The sequence below is a fragment of the Phlebotomus papatasi genome, chromosome 1 (genome assembly GCF_024763615.1).
Source record: "Phlebotomus papatasi isolate M1 chromosome 1, Ppap_2.1, whole genome shotgun sequence".
In the NCBI taxonomy this organism is placed as follows: Eukaryota; Metazoa; Arthropoda; class Insecta; order Diptera; family Psychodidae; genus Phlebotomus; species Phlebotomus papatasi.
Window position 1 is genome coordinate 45,857,282 of NC_077222.1, and position 21,717 is coordinate 45,878,998.

Genomic DNA, 21,717 nt, shown 5'->3' on the forward strand with positions numbered 1-21,717 from the left:
AAGTCGCGAATGGCCAACTTTACAGGAGAGAGATTTCAAGTTGAGATTTTACATGCTGAGTAGGGTAGACCGGGTAGATTTGGGACAGGGGTAGTGTGGGACAAGGCGATTTTTTCATAATTTTTTTTTAAATAAATGTGATTTAACCACTGCTCAATCGTAGGCAATATTAAGATGTATCTTGACTAAAAGAATGGATATCCTCAGTTTTATTGTTTTAATTCTATGAACACTTTTTTAAAAATTGATAAGAATTGTATATTTTAACGTAAACGGATCCAAGTAAAAGGATTTGTAAACGGATCCAAGTCGGAAGGTTTTCAAGTGGTTGTTGGACTGCGCCAAGGGTGTGTTTTATCACCATTGTTGTTCATAATATACATGGACAAGATTATGAAGCGCAGTCGGGGGCAGAATGCGATTCGTATTGGGGATTTCAGGGTGAGCCATCTCCTCTTCGCAGATGATTTGGTTCTTTTTGGATCTTCCGAAGAAAATCTTCAGCGCGCACTTGACCGATTTGTAAATGTTTGTGCCGAAACAGGTATGAAGATGAACTACGAAAAGTCGGAGGTAATGGTGATTTCTCGACGGCCTACGAAATGCACCATACATGTTGATGGAAATGCATTGACAAAGGTGGAGAAGTTCAAGTATCTCGAGTGATGGTAGGTTTCACACCGAACTATCGTCGCGAATCGGTCAAGCTTCTGCAGTAATGAGGGAGCTTGGCGGAAGCGTGGGAGGAAGGCAGAGCTCAGCCGTTCGGCTAAGTTATCGGTTTTCAAAGCTGTGTTTATTCCTATTCTCACCTATGGTCATGAGATTTGGGTAATGACCGAAAGTATAAGATCGCGAGTACAAGCTGCCGAGATGAGGTACCTTCGGGCGGTTAAGGGAATCACTCGTCGAGATCGAGTGAGGAATGTAGCCGTTCGTGAGGAACTAAAAGTCGAGGAGCTGCTTCTTCGGGTTGAGAGATCACAACTTCGATGGTATGGACATGTTCAGCGCATGGATAGAAAAAGTTTCCCCAGAAAAGCTATGCAAGCCATTGTGAGAAGGCGTCGACCTCGAGGCAGACCTAGAACGAGGTGGCTGAATCAAATTCAGAATCTTGCCTTGGAACGCCTCGGGATCGAACCCGAACATCTTCCTGAAGTGGCGGAGGATTGTCAAGCGTGGGCTGCTAATTTGGATGTCATGGGCCCGCGGCCCCAATAGGGATAAGCGGTTGAAAATGAATGAATGAATTTTAACGTCTCAGTTTTCCTCTTTGTATTTTATATCAGCGATATATAATCAAAACTTTTTTATCTTATTAGCTAGCAGTGCAATCTGGGAACTATAACAGTTTCAGTGATTATACGCTCTTGTTTTTTTACATAAAGGTTTTAAATACCAAAACTACACACGGGTATGTTTGGGACACCTGAAAGGGGATGAATGGGACGTTGATTTTCGACAAGATTGTAGGTGGTGTGCAATTGTTTATTGTCAAAATGAAGAGTAATGTCCAGTTTCTACTGAAAATCTCTCTCTTGTGCAAATTTTACCAGTGGAGCAGATTTCTCTAAGTACAATGACAATTAAACCATAAAAGTCTTGGGAATTAATAATTTCTTCTCAGAGGATATTCGATCATTGCCCAATCTCGTTAAAAACTAATTTCTCGAAAATTTATCGAACAATATCCTCTACAATTTTCACAAGTTCTCCAGGCGAGAGCTAATTCAGAGATATAAGAAAAAACAGGTACCATGCAGTTGTCGTAAAATCAAACAGGAATCCGTCAATGAGTTCAAAACTAAATGTGTTAAGAAAATCAACTAGCATGACGAATTCGATGATCATGATTGCAATATTTAGAATGAAAAAAGCAAAGAAAGGTAGATGGAAAATAAGAAGAAAATATTTTAAATAAATTGATTGACAATAAATGAATCTGCAATAGGGTGAAAGGAACGTCTATTGACACTTTAAGAACTCGTTTCAGCACCTATTGACACCCTACTCTGTACCATTCATGGTATGAAATTTGAACATCTTTGTTTATAAAGACGTATATTACAGAAAAAAGTTTATTTTACATATATTTTACTAGATACATTAAATAAATTTCAACATTTTGACAAAAGTGTCAATAGGGGTTCACTGTCGAACAGACGTTCCTTCGACCCTACAAATAAAATTGATATTAATTTCTAAGTATGAAATAAAAGATGAAACATTTTTATTTCTATCAGAAATATTTTTAATCTAGTATTTAAAATTAATTAACGTGCTCCAATAATGCAAATTATGCGAGAAAAAATGTGTCCCATACTACCCCATATCAGGGAGGTTTGGGACAAAGCGTCAAGTTAAATGTTTTATCTTCTCGAAGAAAACTCATTTGTTTTCCAAGTTCTATCGAGTACTTTTTATAAAGTCAATACCCATAGGTATCCTATAGACCGCATAAAATTTTAATACACTATCGTGGTTTTTTGAAATACTGTCTCAAAGTCAAAACATGAAAATGTGTCCCAACCTCCCCGGTCTCCCCTATATAGAATTTTTAAGATTTCAAACCCATATAACTTTAAGAAAAATTAACTTCCCGGTATAATATTCATAGTAAAGGTAAAGGGTATCGAGGAGTACCAGAAAAATAAAAAAAACGAATTTTGCAAAAAATCGAATTATTGGACTTATATTCTGATAAGTCGATATAAAGCATAGAACTTATTCTTAATGGTGAATTTATTCCGGATACTTACTGACTCAGTGGAGAAGAGATATGCTTAATAGTATATATATATTTATTTCAAAAATTCGGTTTGATGCATGTCTTACAGAAGAGTTAGTTAGAGATAGAATATATAATTCCTTACAGCTATTGAAACAGAAAATAGCAATATCGTAAATAGATAAAGATAGACGTAGGATGCTAGAAATTAACTAGTTTAAAGAAAATTGAAGCATATCTAAAGAGAGTAAAAAATAGAAGAAGAAAAAAGCTTTACAGCAAAAAACTTCAATAAAAAAATAACATTTAGAATTGTATACATCGGTAATTAAGTATTTAAAATATATATAAAATATAAAATATTAGAGTAGTAGTGAGGGAAAGACCCCGGAAGCGGTCAAGGCCCAGTCGACCCGTCGGAACCAATCGCGCCCTGTCATCCCAGCACCAATAGCATAATACTGAGGAGGAAGAAATGATATGCTTAATAGATTCCCCCCAATATATTCTAGTGGTGCCCCACTTCCCCCTGGATGTATCAAGGGGTAACTCATTTCGGGGAATTCGAGCCAATCTGACCAGGAAACCCCCGGGGAACCCATACACTTTTTCGGGGAACCGGGAACGGGAACTCGAGCCACTCTATTAGGTGAGATTCTTAACAATCTCACCTACTATAATCCTAACAAAACCTTTCGAATATTCGTCCGATCGACCTCAAATTTGGCCAAAATGTGTTTCGCCACTTATGTAGGTGAGATTCTTAATGTGAGCTAACTCGGAATGCATGCAAATTCGATTTAGAGCTGAAGTTGGGGGACGCGATTCAATTATATTGAATCAAATTCGTGAAATTATACAAATTTTGTATTTAAACCAAAATATCAAAGATTTGGATGGAGTGACAGAAAAGTGATATATGGGTGAAATGTAGACCAGAATGTTCTTTATAATTTTGCCGTAGAACTTGATCTAATCGATTAATCAGAAGCCGAGATAATCGAGGTTTTTTGTTTATGAACTCATTTTTTCGACCAGAGCGCCCCAAGTGTTCATTTGATGAACTTCAACTATATCAAACAATTATTGTATTATGTGAGGATTTCCATTTAAAACCCTATTTTAAGTGTCTTGGTCGAGTAGAGACAGTCAAATTGGCATCTGAGTGGTTTCAAAGCGTAATTATGGGAAAAATCAATTTTTTCACACCTAAACGACAAAATCGGACAGATAGTGTAGTCAGATCAGAGAATGATGTATGGACGAAATGTAGACACGAATGTCCTCTACAATTATATCGAAGTAATCATCAAAATCGGTTCAGCGACAGTCGAGATAATTGAGGTTATGTAATATTGAAATTGGTTTTTCGACTGTGGCGCCCCTGGTGTTGGTCCCACGAAGTTCAAATATTCTAGAAAGTTGTAGCGTTTAATCAGGTATTTCGTTTAAGCCCTCACTTATCAAAATCGGTCACATAGAACCGGAGATATGATTTTTTTAATTTCGTGAACTTTGACCCCTCATATCTCCGGTTCTATTATAACCACAGCGCACTTACGCACTATTTTGGAAACGTCCTAGACTGGACTATAACATACTAAAATTTGATTACCTTGCACAATGCCGTTTTTGAGAAAAATAAGTTTGAATTTCGATTAATTTTGACGCTATCGCAGCGGCACCTGTGATGACTTTTTGAACTTCCATCTGAAAGTGCTTATCGAGACGAAACCAAAAACCCAAAATTTAGATCAATACGTTAATTAGAACCGGAGATAGAGGCCGGTCAATGTTCGAACTTTGACCCCTTATAGCTCGGGTCAGGGGTTATGGATCGACTTAAGTATTTTTTTGTTTGATAGGTATAAGCAGCGGCTACAACATACTAAAATTTTAGCCCGATGCACAAAGGAATTTTTGAGTTATTTAACTTAGAAAATTTAAAAATCTTCTTTTTAAAAATAGCGCCCCTATCGGTGGTTTTATGAACTTGTGATGTTAGGAGGGAAAGTGGCATTTCACGAGAGGTTTCCAAAAGCAATCACTTTTTAAATTCTGACAATTAGAACCGGAGTTATGGCCATTTTAAGAATTTTCTTTGGACCCTTATAGCGCGGGTCTAGGGGGGTCGGGGGACCTTAAGTTTGGTATTGATCGAAAGCTCTAAGGCCCAGCTATAACATACTAAAATTTGAGCCGGATTGATGCCATAGGGGCGGAGCCATTGAGAAAACAAAAAAGGGGGTATTCAAAATGGCGGAAGGAGGGGTGGGGGGTGGGGGAGTCAATGCACCAAATTGCAATTTTCAGCCGATATATAACCTTTGCCAAAAAACTTCAAGTCGATATCTCTTTTAGTTTAGGAGGTATTAAGCTCCAAACAGCGGCCGGCCGGGAACGTAACTTAGCCCCCCATATATTCTTGATCAGGAAGTGCTGAAAGACATTTTGGCCAAATTTGAGCTCGATCGGACGACATGAAATTTTGTTAGGATTATAGTGTGATTATTAAGAATCTCACCTAATAACATGTGTCAACAGAATGTACGATTTCGGGAATTTGAGATACTGACCACGAAAATACACTTAAAAGTGTAAGGTCTTTTGCCTTCTCGATGTGGCTCCTCCAAAACAGTCTCCCTGTCGTTTAGAACCGGAAGAAAAAGAACTTGGCTGTTTTTTGACTGTCAGCTATTGTCTACCTTTTCGTTCACTTTTCAATTATTGTCCATTAAGATTCTTTCAACACTAATTTCAATACTTATTTATTTTGAGACCTTTTCTCAGTATAGAAACTTCATGAAATTCATCATTTGTATGACTAAGGGGGAAGTGGGACACATTTGAATTGCGGTAGCCTTAAATTTGTTTTTTTTTCTCCTAGTTACGAATGTCTTAAAAATGTCTTATTTTTTGAGTTTTATTTTCAATCTAAAATAGGTGCAGAATGGTGAGAGATACAGACTTGGGACCTTCGGGGGACCCCCCATAAGTTGACCCTGAGACCATTAATATGTCCTTCATTTTACCAACACCCCTCCCCTTCCCCTCCAAAATCATGTTTTTCGGGATTGCTCGAAAACACGTCGTTCGATTTTTTTTTCAATTCTGGATATGTTTTAGAGAAACATATAAATGGTCCCAGGGTTAACTTATGAGGGGTCCGCTGAAGGTCCCAAGTCCCTATCTCTCACCATTTTGCACCCAGATATTCGAACACATAAAAAAGGATGTTCTTTTTATTGCTCATTCTGCAAAATTTGAGATATAAAAAATGTCATATCAGTTAAACGGAATTGAACCTTACTGTGATATTATTTAGCTTTATAAATCCATTGTCAAGTTACATTTGAGGCGCTCGGAGCAAAAAAACTCTAAGTCGTATGCATTTCCCTATTAAAATAGCGTTTTTTTGCTCTGAGCTCCTCATTTATGATAAGCCAAAATTCTTATTAAAAATAGGAGAAAAAATTTCCATTTTCAAAGATATCCCACTTCAAAGGTGCCCCACTTTCCCCTAGACTTGAAGTGTTCATGTTCAAGGTTATCAGCGGCAATTTCTTCAAATCGTATACTTGCATTTTATATAATTCATAAGCAAAATATTGTTTGCGATAATTCAGTAATTTTAGATCAAGTTAGATCAAGGAGGACTTTTTTTGTGCAAGTCATTGTAGTCAGGAGTATCTTTGCATGTATCTTTCCATTTCCTTTTTTATTTCCAGCGATATCTCTAAAAGCGATATCCCTGCTAGAATGTTTAGATGATTTCCGCATTTTTCTATCCCTTCTAATTTTTCTAAACATTATTTTAACTACATAAAAATATTATATATATTGGATGAGTTCATATATTCTGTCAGTAGAACCATTTATGTCGAAGAAGACACTTTTTGCAGCGTCATTTTTGACCATCTACTGCTGGGACCAGGAGTGACCCATAATTCTCGCACTTGGACTGTTCGTTAGAGGATCTCAAAGGGTATAATTTGTAGAAGAAACTTTTTTTTTGGACATCTTACTTTTTTTTATTCATCGACTTTTGCATGAATTTTAACATTTTACACGCATAGAAAAAATTACAGAAATCCTAAAAGAGTGGTTTCTGGAGGGGAAGGATAGACGTGGGGATGAAATTGATGTGATATTTGGATTCCTTGGATCAACTTATGGGGGAGTACTTAGAACATTCTTTGTCGATATCTTCATTAGTTTGTCCAGAAAATGAGATAGAAGGATTTCTGTCATTTTTTTCTATGCGTGTAAAATGTTAAAATTCTTGCAAAAGTCGATGAATAAAAAAAAGTAAGATGTTCAAAAAAAAAGTTTCTTCTACAAATTATACCCTTTGAGTTCCTCTAACGAACAGTCCAAGTGCGAGAATTGTGGGTCACTCCTGGTCCCAGCAGTAGATGGTCAAAAATGACGCTGCAAAAAGTGTCTTCTTCGACATAAATGGTTCTGGATGACCATGATTTACCCATAGCCAATTACATATACCAGATTCTGAAACCTAATGAACCAAGCTTTCCAACAATAGTTCACTCATCCAATTATGTTCATCAGGAGTTGAGATATACCACTCCAAACTTTCAACCTCTTCTACTGACAGAATATATGTGCTCATCTAATATTTCAATTTATTTACAATTGAATTTTTATTTAACAATTTTACGTGAATACTCTCTTTTTTTTACAATATTATATTCTATATTATATTGTTATTTACGTATTAGCGGTGGTGGCGAAAGTAATGTCATATGGCGGTCAAGTTGGATATCTGGTGAGCTTTCAAAACGTGGTGTCATTTTCTGGAAGAAAAAAAAAACTATATTTTTATTCACAACACCTTAATAAGATGCAGTTCAGATTATTATAGGTGAGATTCCTAATGGTATTCTATTTTAAATGTATGAAAATTCGATTTTGATAATGTTGGAGAACGTTATGAATAATTACACCGTGCAACAAAATGAAAAGTTTTTTCGTGTGATTTCAAATAACCGGTATTTTCGGGTTCCTTGGTGTCTCCCGATTACATATCTATCTAGCTCAGGAACCAGACGTTTTGGACCATAACTTTCTTCGGGATAAGTACTCGGGAGACACCAAAGAACCCGAAAATACCGGTTACTTGAAAAAAAAAACATTTTTTGCTGTTGCACAGTGTTATCGGTCAAATTTGTCTATAAATGCAATATCCGTATTTCAAGAGAATGTGTTGAGTGAAACATTTTGTTAAAGTTTAAAGTCGACCGAAGGATATAAAATTTTATAAGAATCATGTAAATGAATCTGTATCACAAATGACAGAGGGATAATGATGCACTGGTGTTATAATATATCCAACGGAGCTGATCCAACTGACGAGCATTTGCCGTAACTTCCTCATCGCCTCATCAGCACTTCTTCTAACAACATGGAAATACACACACTATATACGAGGACTGCTGATGAGCTGATGAGGAAGTTACGACAATTGCTGATCCAACTGACGAATATCAGGTGTCTTCATCGTTCTAAAATTCCGGCCAGGGGATGCATGATCCAGTGGAAAGCTGCGACATCTATCAGGCATTTGTGTCATATTCTGACTACAACCAAGAGCATAATGGTGCACAGGGCGCACAGGACATCTATCATTCGTCTGCATCAAACTCTGCCTACGACTAAAGGGAGCATGATTTGCTGGAGATTTGCGAAGTCTATAAGTTTTCTACGTCTATCTTGTACTGCAGCCACAACAAGCTGGGGTCATTTAATCTGGTCTTATTTCTCGGTTTTACTAGAAGTAGAATTGATATATATTTGTGTAAACTTATTCATTAATAACACTGTGCAAAAGCCAAAAATGGGACAGAAAATAATGAGTATTTTCTTGTTTCTTCGTTTGTCCTGAACATTTCTCTCAAAGAAACTTGTGGTCCATCATCTCAAGATATCTTAAGATAAAGATCTTTAAAAATTTTTTCGAAATATTTGCATAAAAATTGTTTAATATCAATACCGGTACATCCTAGGATGTTAACATCAAAGGATAACTCAAGGATGTGTAGACTCAAGGACAATTTTCATGGAATAACGCATATCCCTATCCCTTCATTTTTTAGATTTGTTTCATAGATTTTTAATATATCCGTCAAGTTCATATAGAGGATTCGTGGGACGACTTGAATCCTTTGAAAAAATATCCTTCAGAACATCACACCACAGGGTCATAAATTACACCGTTATCCAGATATTATGTGTTTGAATTACTTATGAACCATAGAATTTTCTCCCAATCTATTTCATTTCATATCTTATACCAATAAATTCCAATATTTCATAGTTTAATTTTCTTTGTAATCCACCATCCAGCACATTTCCGCCAAAAGAGAATCAAGATTATTACTTTTATACCGTCATTGCGGGTGACTTTGCATTCGGGGGTGAACAAGAAGTTCCACTCTCAGATTTTTGGCAAGAAGTTTCCTTTAATATTGAAAATATATTGAAACATTACGCATATGTTAGAAAACTGTAAAAATTTATGTCAAAAATGCCATAATATATTAACATAAAAATCACAATGAATTAAATTAAATTAAGAGTCCTACCGTCATTGCGGGTGACGTTGCACTTGCGGGGTAACTTGGTAATTGATAGTCTTCGCCGATCCAGTCTACCATGTCAAAGTATATAGGGATATGTTATGAACCAAGTAAGGTACAATGATCCTCAAAAGGATTCTTGTAGTTTCAGTAATAGTCAACGAAATGCTAGTATAAGTATTTTGTAAAAAAAAACAGCTCCGTGAAAATGTTATCTGAAGGTGCAAATCCAAAATCGATTTCAGAGTAAATTACCCAAATCTATTCTAAATTTATCTGGCTAGAATAATCCACTTCAATTTTGTTCATTATTTTTATTAAAATACTTTTTTTCACTATTATCTACCTAAGAACGCATGATTTATGTTATAAAATTGCATATAATGGTCTTTCTAAAGTTTTATTGTAGAAGTATTTGGCTAAAAATTTTCCAAAGTTTTAGGAATTGAAGATAAAATGACCGAGATCTACAAGATGGTATGGTCGCCATCCTAATATGACGTTTCTGTCCGCCATTTTGAATAATTGTCAAAACAAAAATCTTATCCGATTGAGCTGAAATTTTAGTATGTTCTAGATGATGTCAAGGCCTTTTCAGAACATATATTAAATCCGACCTAGATCAAGCGATTGTCTGGATATCAAAATTTTGACATTTTCATGAATACTGAACTACCGGAAGCTTCTTTTACCGAAACCATCACAAAAAAGGCAGCGCTATCGTTTTGTTTATAACAGCATACTATTTGAGAATCTGAAAAACTTTTTTTTTCAAAGATGAAAAAATAAAAAAAAAATAAATAAATAAGTAAATGCACTTTTCGTTTATTTTTTTTAATTGCGTAAGAGTAAATAAATATATAAAATAATAGCCTCGACCATTTTTAATGGTCACTTAGGCATTTCGTTTAGGTTTCAAAATTCAGGATTAGAAAAAAAGATCGCCAAAATATGAATATTTTAAAATTTTAAACTTTGAGCCTCTGATTTTAGGTAATTTCTCTACCTAATTCGAACGAAATATGCATTTTGAAAAGGTATTTACGTGAGCTATAACATACTAAAATTTCAGCCCAATAGGACAAGTTTTAAGTTTTGACAGTTATTCAAAATGGCGGACAGAAACGTCAAATCAAAATGGCGACCACACCATCTTGTGGATCTCATGCATTTTATTACCTTTAGATGTGAAGATCTTCATTGTCGCTTATTATCAGAAGTTGTTGATTTTTTAGAATTTATTAAAAAGTGCAAAGTCACCCGCACCTTATCCCAAGTGCAAGCCTTTTTTCTTGATTCTTTTAACATAGTAAAATTTTATAAAATTAATGCTACTGGAATAAATCCATTCATTTACAACTGAATACAAATAATTTTATCCATTAACTCCCCTCCCTTCACTTTAGAGGATAAAGTTGAAACCAGTGATATGCTCAGATAAGCTTATGGTTACCATAATATGGTAGCTGAGATTCTTTACAGGCGACCTTGAAATGCGTGCAACTCGGGGTGCTTGCAATTCGAAATGCATGAAAAATCGATTGTGAATTGAATTTTGGGGGTAACGAATCGCGTCGAGAAACCGTTCTCAGAAACCCACATGGATAAAATTGGCTCGACGCGATTCTTTACCCCAAAAATTCAATTCACAATCGAATTATCACTCATTCCGAGTTGCAAGCACTCCGAGTTGCACGCATTTCGAGGTCGACTGTAAAGAATCTCAGGTATCATAAGCTTATTTGGACTTATCACTGGTTTTCTGTTTTTTTATGTTTGTAATACTTTTTTTTGTGGTTTTTGAGTATTGCAAACGTTTTCGTTTAAAAACTATAAATAAAACTTACCTTGAAATAACAATTGTTTTAAAGAAGTACAGTAGAGTCTCGCTATAGGCCATCGCTCTATAGTCCACAATTTATCGACCGTTGATTTCAAAACACTGATTTTAAGTTAGGTTATGTTTTTTAGTATGCGACATGCATAATTATTTTAATATTTTTGGCAAACTTTATTAAGTAGTTGTGATAATTGTGATAATGTGATAATGTGATAATGAAGAGAGCAAGGACAAGTACCACAATCGCAAAGAAAGTGGAAGCCGTCGAGCAATTTCAATACTAAAAATCGTTGATAATTTTAAAAAATTACATGGACTATAGTGCGACCCAAGTGTCAAATTTGAAACCAAATATGGACTATAGCGAGACTCTACTGTAAATATAAACTTGCTTAACTCTTTCGTCTCCTTTGGGACTCTGGGTAGCCATAGAAAAAATAATTTTTTTGACTATTCAAAATCGATAAAATTCCAATTCTTGTGGATGATTACAAACTATAAGGATGTCCAAATCTAGGATATTTTTTGCAGGATCCTAATTAACTCCTGAGCTTAGATATTTTTGCTCAAAAATCGTGAATTTTCGATTTTGTGCTTCCTTGCACATATTGTGACTTTTTTCATATTTCTAGACCCGAATAAGGAAAAACCTCTCGGGGCCAATAAGTATGTTAACTAACAATTACAGATTGCATAAATTCGAAAAACAATTTTTTCTTAAATTTTCAAAAAACTTGTTCAAACTTGATGGGAACTCTCGTCCCCAAAAATCTAGAGGTCAAATGTAAGGTTATCCGCCAATTGTTTTTTTGACACTATCCCTATAAAAGCATTTCAACATGGTGAGTTGGTGTGACAACTTGAGGTTATGTTTTCTAATTCGATCTGAAGGTCTTCCAAAAATATTTGACTGAAGTGCGTGCTTTGATTTTCCATCGATTTGCCCCAAGAACAAGTACAGAAAAGGTAATACAGTAGACTCTCGCTTATCCGTGAGAGCGGGACCAAAATGTCATACGGATTTTGAGAGTGATACCCATTTGAAATCCAACGATTTTTTGTTTACATTGAAAATTTATGGAGTGAATCCTGACCTGACTGAATGTGACAGTCTCTCTAAACATGCGTACTGTCCAAAAAAGTTATAGTGAGTAAGAATTACAGTAGATAGAGCACATTTGCTTAACAAAAAAAACCCAAAACGGGAACAATGTGTCATCAAAATTTTGAAAATTCAACTGCCTCACGGATTTTTTTATGTCACCCGGAAAAAGAGTCCACGGATAAGCGAGAGTCTACTGTATTAGTGATTTTCTCTTTTTCTTGTGAGTCCCGTAATATATTTTCTGGATTTTCTGTTTAGATGACAGCTTCAATGAAAAAAGTCTTTCAAAAGCAACATGGTGAAGAAACCTTTATAGTCTTTGTGGACAACAGCGATGATGAGGAGTGTTTTGGAGGATTTCAAGATAGAGAGCTCATCGAAATCGATGTGGGAGATGATGAAGAACTATCTCAGGAATAGTTGAACCCAGATCTAGGCGAAACCATCCCCACTGTCGCGAAAAACACAAAAATCTGCATACTTTTTCCGGCCAATAGCGATGATGAGGAGTGTTTTGCAGGATTTGATGAAAACGTGTTGATTGCAGAAGGCGTAAATATGGCGGAAGCCGAAAGGGTATCCCAGGAAAACTGAACCCAGATCCAGGTGAGTGCACTCCGACTGTTGAGAAAAAGAGGAGACGCCCCCATGATGATATAATTGCTTCTGAGCAAGAGAGACAAAGGGAACGTGAAACAGAATTCATTTGGTCTAAAGAGTATACATTCTCACCACATAATGAATCATCAAATAATTATCCATATGATGCGATAAAGATAGAGTTGGATAATGAAGATTTTACACCCTATAATGTTTTTCTGAAGGCTCTATGTTTCACAGAGCTTGCTGCTCTTATTTGTAGTCAGAGTAAGCTTTACATGCACCAGAAGGGTATTGCTTTTGATACCGACGTAGATGAATTGAAGACTTTTTTGGGTATAAATGTGGTTATGAGTTACCATGTTTTGCCCAATTTGAAAGATTATTGGTCAAAGGATCCAGACACTCATGTTCAGTACATTGCTTCAGTTATATGACGAGAAGACGATTCCAGTAAATTCGAGCTGCCCTCCACTTCAATGATAATTTCAAGGCGGACAAAAGTGATAGGGCAAATAAAGTACGTCCATTGATAAACCATTATTCAATAAGTGCTTCCAAGAAGCTAAAGAGCCAACCAAGCAACAAAGTATTGATGAGCATATGATCAAATTTAAGGGGAGAAATTCAATGAAGCAATATATTCGCAATAAGCCCATAAAATGGGGTTTTAAAATGTGGTGTCGCTACGACTCAAAGACAGGATACCTCTTCGAATTTGACATATACCAAGGTACCCGTCAAATAATTTCGTCAGATATCTTTAAGTTTTCTGCAGAAAATATCTACACCTCTGCCGAAAATTTGCCGAGAAATCTGTAGATATTCCTACGAATTTTATTTGGGCTTGGGACAAAATTCGTCAGAAATTTTTGCAGATTTTCTGATGAATCCTGGTGCTTACTCTGACGAATTTCTGTAGATATTTTGCCGATTTTCTGTAGATTTTTCTACATTCCAGACTTTCCAGACAGCTGTGTCAGAATAGATGGAATATTTTTCACTGAAGTTTGCAAAAATCAATAGAGCTATTCTTGGTGATTTCACAGTGTTTATATAAAATAAAGAATTCTGCGAAGTCGTATTATAAGTAGAGAATAGTGAAGTGATATCTTTAAACACAGTGTCGACCTAAATTTCGTGTTTTTTGTATCATTCGATTGGCGATTTTTAAGAAATTTGTATTTTTGTCTTGAATCAAAAGCTCCCTTATACTCTGAACGCTTACCTTACTCTAAAACGCCTTACCTATAAGGGTTTACAAATATTGAAAATGTAAATTATACTTACTTACTTGCTTCTCTGGCGCTACAACCAATTACTGGTCTTGGCCTGACTCAGGACCCGCCGCCAATGTAAATTATTAAAAAAAAAGACCAGTGATAAGCCCAGATAAGTTTATTATAGTAACTGACATTCTTTACAGGTTGCCTCGAAATGCGTGCAACTCGGGGTGCTTGCAATTCGGAATGCATGAAAATTCGATTGTGAATTGAATTTTGGGGGTAGAGAATCGCGTCGAGAAACCGATCTCAGACCGACGTGGATAAAAGTGGCTCAACGCGATTCTTTACCCCCAAAATTCAACTCACAATCGAATTTTCACGCATTCCGAGTTGCAAGCACCCTGAGTTGCACGCATTTCGAGGTCGCCTGTAAAGAATCTCAGCTACCATAAGCTTATCTGGGCTTATCACTGGTTAACCATTTCCTTGACACTCTTTTCCTAACTTTCCCACCATTCTATTTCCATACCTGAAATATGAGCATAGGTTTTAAAGAAAATGCTCAAACACGGCGGCCTAAAATAGATCATTAAGTTTTGATTAACCCATTCCTTACCATGGTATTATACATCATACGCAATTTGAGTGATCTTAGATGATTTATTCCTGGGCAATTTTTATCCGAATTGCTGTTGGGAATGGATTTCTAGTTACTTTAGTTCTTCAATTTCTTGAGAAAAATAGTCCGACAGAGATGGGAATGCATTTTGTTGTTTTCTTGCTTCGCGGAGGTCATGCAAAATTTTTGCTCAAAATGGCGGACGGAAAATTCGACATCTCGTCGAATTTGCTAAAATTGACCTCTTTTCTCTTTCCTGATTTGAATTATAGTTACCAATTTGTTTTCTTGGATAGTTACTCTATCTAAATCAGTAGAGTTTGTTGTGAATTAATGCACAGAATTTAAAGTCAGTGACCGTTACGACGTGTGTTTGACAGGGACTCCCCGCGCCCCCATAATAGATTAAAAAAATTTCTTTTCAAAAATTTCATCTACTAATCTGTAGGAAACTAATCCCAAAATATGAACATTCTATCTCAAGTATTTCTGGTACATTGACTGAATGGGTTAATTGATATTGCTCTCAAAATTTTTGCTTCTTTTTCTTAATCTCGAATATTGAATTGAGTTATTTCCAAGAAATGATCAAACAAATATAATGTATTTTTAAGAAAACTTCCTCTTCCTCTTTTCTCTTTTTCCTCAAAATAGGAAACCTAGAGAGCAGAGACTCGGTCTGATTCTTCAGTGGAGACATCGGGTTTATTATTTTTTAATGTTAAATTATTGTATCTCAGTTTTTGGTAGTCATTTCCAATCGTTCCCATCGTCATCTTTTTCAAGAAAAGTTTTTGGGTAGATAGACACCAATTGACGCGCATACCACGCAATATATCCATAAATGAGTAGGGATCTCGTCCGGGGAGGTGGGGCTACTTTGAGCTGTGGGGCTACATTATTATACGATTTCTTCACATATAAAGGAAGCTGGGCTTTACCACAATTTAATTTAGATCCAGAATTATTGTTTTGTCTATCTAAATTACTTTTCGATTAAGCCCAGTTTCCTTTAGAAATATGCGAGAAAATCATATATCAATATCTGACAACTCAAAATAACCCCATCTCCCCCTAGATAGGATTGTCGGGGATATTATTGAGCCTCTCGAAATCCATATTTTTTCTTTGATTTTCAATTTTACTTTTGAGTTTTAGACCAGACGTCATCATTAGTTTTTTTTTTCAATTTTTCCAACAAGTATTCTCACCAATTTTGCGATATAATGGTATCTTCTCTAAAGATCTCTTAATAATAAAAGGTCTGACTTTAGACTTTTCCTTTTTAAAACGTCTTGGGCCTTTTTTTTACTAACTACGGGACATGTGTCGCCCCACAGAGAATATCTATAATTATTTCTATTTCCTTTAAATTGTTGGGATAAAAAATTACTGTCTCAATCTACGATCTACATATTATATTAAAAAATCAATTGATTTATTGAGGAGCCCAATGCATGAATTGGATTTTCATTTTGCACGAGCCAAAGCTGCTAGTCCATTTTAACGAGGAAGTAATAGGATTATGAGCTTTTTGGAGGAATTGTTTAACCGTTTTATGGCCCCTACACACTAGGGAAATTTATGTCCATATTGAAGAGCTTTTCCTACGTAGGGAATTAGCTTCAATATGGACATAAATGTCTCTAGTGTGTAGAGGCCATTAGAGAACGAGAAATGGGATGGATCATCTGTTTGAGTTTACTATGCATATTTGGGTCTCTCCCCTGTCGCATCTCTCGACGACCACCCTCACAACAAAAAAAAAATTATTTAGAGCTGCTTTCACTTTTCCTCTTTAATGACGAGTGGGACGCCGGTGTCCGATAAACAAAAAAAATTGACAATAAAAATTTGTTTTGTCATCTATACAGTTAGAAAAAATGGTTTTTGTTTTTGAGATACCGGCATCCCACTCGTCCTTAAACGATTAAATGGATAACTTTTTTGTATGTTTAGTTTTTTTATAAATCCCTTTATATTCTTATGAGGAGAAATTCTATTAATTTATTATTCTATTGAACATTCTTATTACGATCATTAAGTAATAATAGTTTCAAGCAAATTTTGTAGATGCGTTCTATAAATATTTTGTTTATTAGCATCTGAAAACAAATGAAAAAAATCAATGATTGAAAAAGAATAGAATAATAAATTAATAAAGGCATTGAATAAATGAGCAGTAAAAAGTTAAAATTGATCAGTAACAAAAAAATTTGAAACAATATTATCGTCCAAATTTTGGCAAAGGGAAAATAAAGGGCTTTTCACTCTATATGGAACAATTTTTAATGTTAAATATGTAAATTAGGCCCGTTTTTGTAAAGATTTAAGTTTTTTATTGACCATAATTAGATATTTTACTGCTCTTTTTTTAATTTTTTACTGCTCATTTAGAATTTTTTACTGATCGTTTGTTTTTTGCCTTAAAAAAATACTTTTCCAGATTTTGAAAAACCTTTCGTTTTTAAGACAGATTTTATTGTGTTTCCCAGATAAGTTTATTTCCTGGATTAATTCATCGCTCCTCCTTGATTTTTTGCGGTTTTGACCCGTTCTCTATGAAAAATAAAAAAAGTCAATTATTCAAATGTCTCAACTCGATTAAAAATCAACACATAATATGCAGAAGAGGATCTCCATGTGGTATATACTTTCGAGCAGGATTTCAAGAATGTGGTGTCGATAAGCTATATGTAGCATAGGCCGCTCCAATTTCTTCTCCAATAGTTTATGGCCCTTATGGCCTCTACACATTAGAGAAATTTATGTACATATTGAAAAGTTTTCCTACAAAAGCGTAGGGAATTTGCTTCTATATGGACATAAAATTCTCTACTGTGTAGAGGCCATAAGTTTGGCACAGTATTTGCATCCTTATTCGCATATAATTTGAAAACTAGCATTTTCTTGAGCAATTGAAGAACATTTTGATCCATTGGTTGTATCATTGCTGTTGAATTTTGGGACAGATAGAGTTATTCACTTGAGAAATACATTACTATGTGTTTTGTGAAGCTTTCTGAAAATCTATTATGTGAATTCTTAGATACACTAAGCCATTTTTTATGAAATCTTTCGCCAAAACTTAAAAGGTTATCTAAAAGTTATGAATTTCTCACGAGAATAACTCTCTCAGCACTCGTACTCTGGTGTCTTATTTTGAATTTTTTCTGTCAATGTCTTGTTGGAGCAGTTCTAGAAACACAATCCGGTTTCGTGCGTTGTAAATTTGTTTAAAGAGCTCTTCTTCCTCAATGAGCTGTTTCAATCGATTGAGGAAAGAAAGCAACATGTCTTCATCCATTCGCATCAGAAGAAGGGCCTTTCTTGAAATCGTTCGACCACTAGTCGTGTGGTTTTTGTGCATCAACGTCAATCACCTCAATCACCCATCATCCGTATGGTATTCGTCCGGCAATCCCTTAATTCTCTCAAGAAAGCTAGAGCTTTTTTGCTGGAAGCATTGTGTTATCCACTGGGGAGTACTGGAAAGAGATGTGCAGAGTCCGGAAATTCCAGAATATTTACAAAAACAAATATGCTTGGCGGCTACACATTAGTAGACATTTTTTTTTTAAAAATGTCTTTTTAAAGAAAATTTCCCCTATCCTTGTAGGCAGAAACGTCAGAATTTTTTAAAAAAGGCATTTTTTAAAAAAAATTCTTAGTGTGTAGCCTTATGAAGAAAAACAAAGGCTTACGATATTTAGGAGTAAAGCGTGGGCGCTTGTACACATTTTCTCATTTTCTACGTTTGAGCAGTTTCCTGTAGTTTCTCATAGTGTTCCTCATAGTTCAGAACAGTCTGTTTACCTACGTTAAAGCTTTTCGCAACGGATGAACGTGATTGTTCAGCACGGTAGAGATCTATAGAGTTTTTTCTTTTAACCCTCTAACGGGTAAGACCGCCTCCAGGCGGTCTTCACAAAAATCACATTTACAGCGACAATAAAGGTTTTATTTATTTAAAAGTGCTATAGTGTCCTCGGTAATAGTCTTATAAACATCTCTTGAAAGTTTGAACTCATTTTAACTCTTCGTTTTGTTGCTATTCCCAGTTTTGTGTGACCGGTCAGAGAAAAAGCAACAAAAAATATTAGCGCAAAAAAACTAATTTTCAATTTCCATAAAAATACAGATTTAAAGTTATCTGACTAAAATAAATTTATTTTTTACTGAAAGATATGTCATTCTACTTTGTATATTTTATTTTAAAAAAATTGAAAAAAGTAAAAATGTGAATTTTAGAAGCAAAAAGAGTTTCAAAAATTTTTTATATTTTCTCACCTAGCGCCTAAACTAAAAGAGATAATGAAGAATGGATGGTTTTTTCGACTTTATTGGATCATATTTATCCTAGAAAACATTGTTTTAGAACTTTTTTTTCGAATATTAAAGAAAACACCGTTAGAGGGTTAATAATTAGCACCTTATCAAGATTCTCATTAGCTTTTATTGACACTTTAATATATGTATTTGGCTTTAGGCGCCAAACGGTAAGAGATATCAACGTCTAGACTTCGGGGAACCATTCTTATGTTCATGTTTTCTAGGAGTATTTTTTCTTGAAAATAGTGGGTAATAATGTATGTACATTTTCAATTATTATTATAATCAAAATTACAGATCAAAATCAAAACAATTATGTGTCGAAAAATATTTAAATTGAACAAAATAATAACTACTAAGAAATTGAAAAAATAAATATTGGAATGAAAAATAGTCGTCAAGTGTTTTTGTCTCTCAGTGTATCTATGGACATATTTAAGAAAGATCGATGTATATTTTCTGCCACCGAAGATCTATTGATCGAAGGGGAGATTATAGCAAAATAAATATGTGTCGTTTTGTGATCGAGTGGATTGAATCGCGATCACCTTAAAAGATCTCTCTGTAAAAGTCTCTATAATAGTGGCTCTCAAAAAAAAATAACAATCTACAAATGTTTTTCCATGAAATCTTAAGTGATTTAGCGATTGTGATCATCTGAAAAGAGATGATCTTCTCAAGTAACACAAGTGATCTTTCTTCCGGTATATCAAAACCAATTATTAGTTGAAGAAATATATCTTTCACTTCTTTTCAATTTCACTCACTTTAAATTGAATTCTATCGCTGAGCGCCAAGGAGGCGAAAATGAAAGTGTCGATTCAGAATGATCAGTCTCGATTACGATCACGTGTTTTTCAGAAACTTGCTGACGTTCATAGAAAAGTCTCTTGAGATTTTATCGCTCCGCCAAAGTATATTGTTGTGTTGACAAATGCTTCGAGATCACGCAATTTTCTCTCTCGACTAATTAGTCAGATTTATGTGGTGATCCGAGCTATAAGAATTACCACCGCGTGTAAGATCACCATTAGAACGGAACCATGTAGAGAATTCAATGAATTTTTACCGCAAATGATCTATCGCATTCATTAGCGAGGAGACACTTTTTGCTGAAAAATTCTACCAGTACTTTAGCAATAATTGTGTTTGAGCTTTAAATTCACCTGCTCGTTGACTTCATATATTTTATGTAATAATGCCTACACAGTGATCTGCTCCAGAAGGTGAACTAGATGGTTAATTTATCGCTCACTCGATGTTTTTTCGGAGTGTAATGAAAAAAGAATCAGTATTTTACGGAGATCAACCATCTGGCAATGAAGAATTTGTCGTGTCGCATGGATGAAAAAACTGTCCAGTCTTGAATTTATTACAACTAAGTAACGGAAAATACATGAGTGATCTGTTTAAGCTTAATCGAAATATCCGAGTTGTAGAAGGTGATTGTGTGGTATGGCAATTGTGTGCGATTAATTGGGTTTACGGTTTTGGTTGTAAAAATTCTGTTTTAATATTACTTGGTTATTACTTTGGTGTTTTGGTGCTATATTTTTTCTGTGACAACCATCACATGGTAAACGTCTTTTGACAAATTCTTATTCCGCAGAAGGCAGCATATATCGGATTTCTATAGGTTAACTCCACTGAATTGACCTTTTATTTAACTCAATAGGGATTTCGGATTGTTGTATACTTTTGAACATAAACCAAAAGATTTTGATAAGTTATTTCCACGCAACTGATGTTCAAATTGCTACCAAGAAAGTATTTTTAGCTACTTTAGTTCTTCCATATACATAGATGTCTAGATAGACGACAAGAAAAAAATATAAATATATTTTTCTGCTGTTTCTGAGCGCGAATTATTATGTAAGGTATGTGCACGAAAAAATGCATAGAAAGTTTTACTCTGTTCAGATTTTATTTCTGAGTGACAAATTCTATTCTTATGCGTTTACCAGAGAAAACAAATTCAATAATTGTTTTAGTTCTTTTAGTTACACCGAGAGCTACTGTGTACATGGCATCAATACAAATTTAATTCACCATGTCAAATATCGAAATTTTTTAAACTACAGAAATAATTGATGAAGTATTATTATGTCTTGAATTAACACGATTACGAAAAGAACAATTGTGGTGCTATTCCAAGTAAAAATGAAAAGGAGAAATCTTTCTCCCGAACATTTTTTGGCACTCTACTATTCTTAACTGCTTCTGCATTATTAAATTCTTTTGTATCGGTTCTTGTCTCGATTCTATTGATTTCTCCAGTCATCACCGTCCTCTAAAACCACCAAACAGTCGTGACAGGTACCAACACAAAAAAGTCGATTATGCAGAAGCATTTGAGAACAGGAAAGTGCTAATAAAAATTTCATATTTTATTGTAATAGCACCATTAGTTTCTTATAGCAATACGAGTTTGAAAAATCGTTATATGAACAAAAGAATAAAAAAGTTGATTGCAACGAAAACAAGTTATCCGCGTTTTTACACCAATCGAAATAAGGTATCACTATAAATGAAAGAAAGACTATTTTGAATTCATTCAGCACCATTTCGGAAGTAACGTAAACTTTGTATTTAATGAGTTTATTTATTTACTTTTTTAAACCATTCCACAAGAAACAAATCTGGATCTTTTGGATTTTCATATCCAACA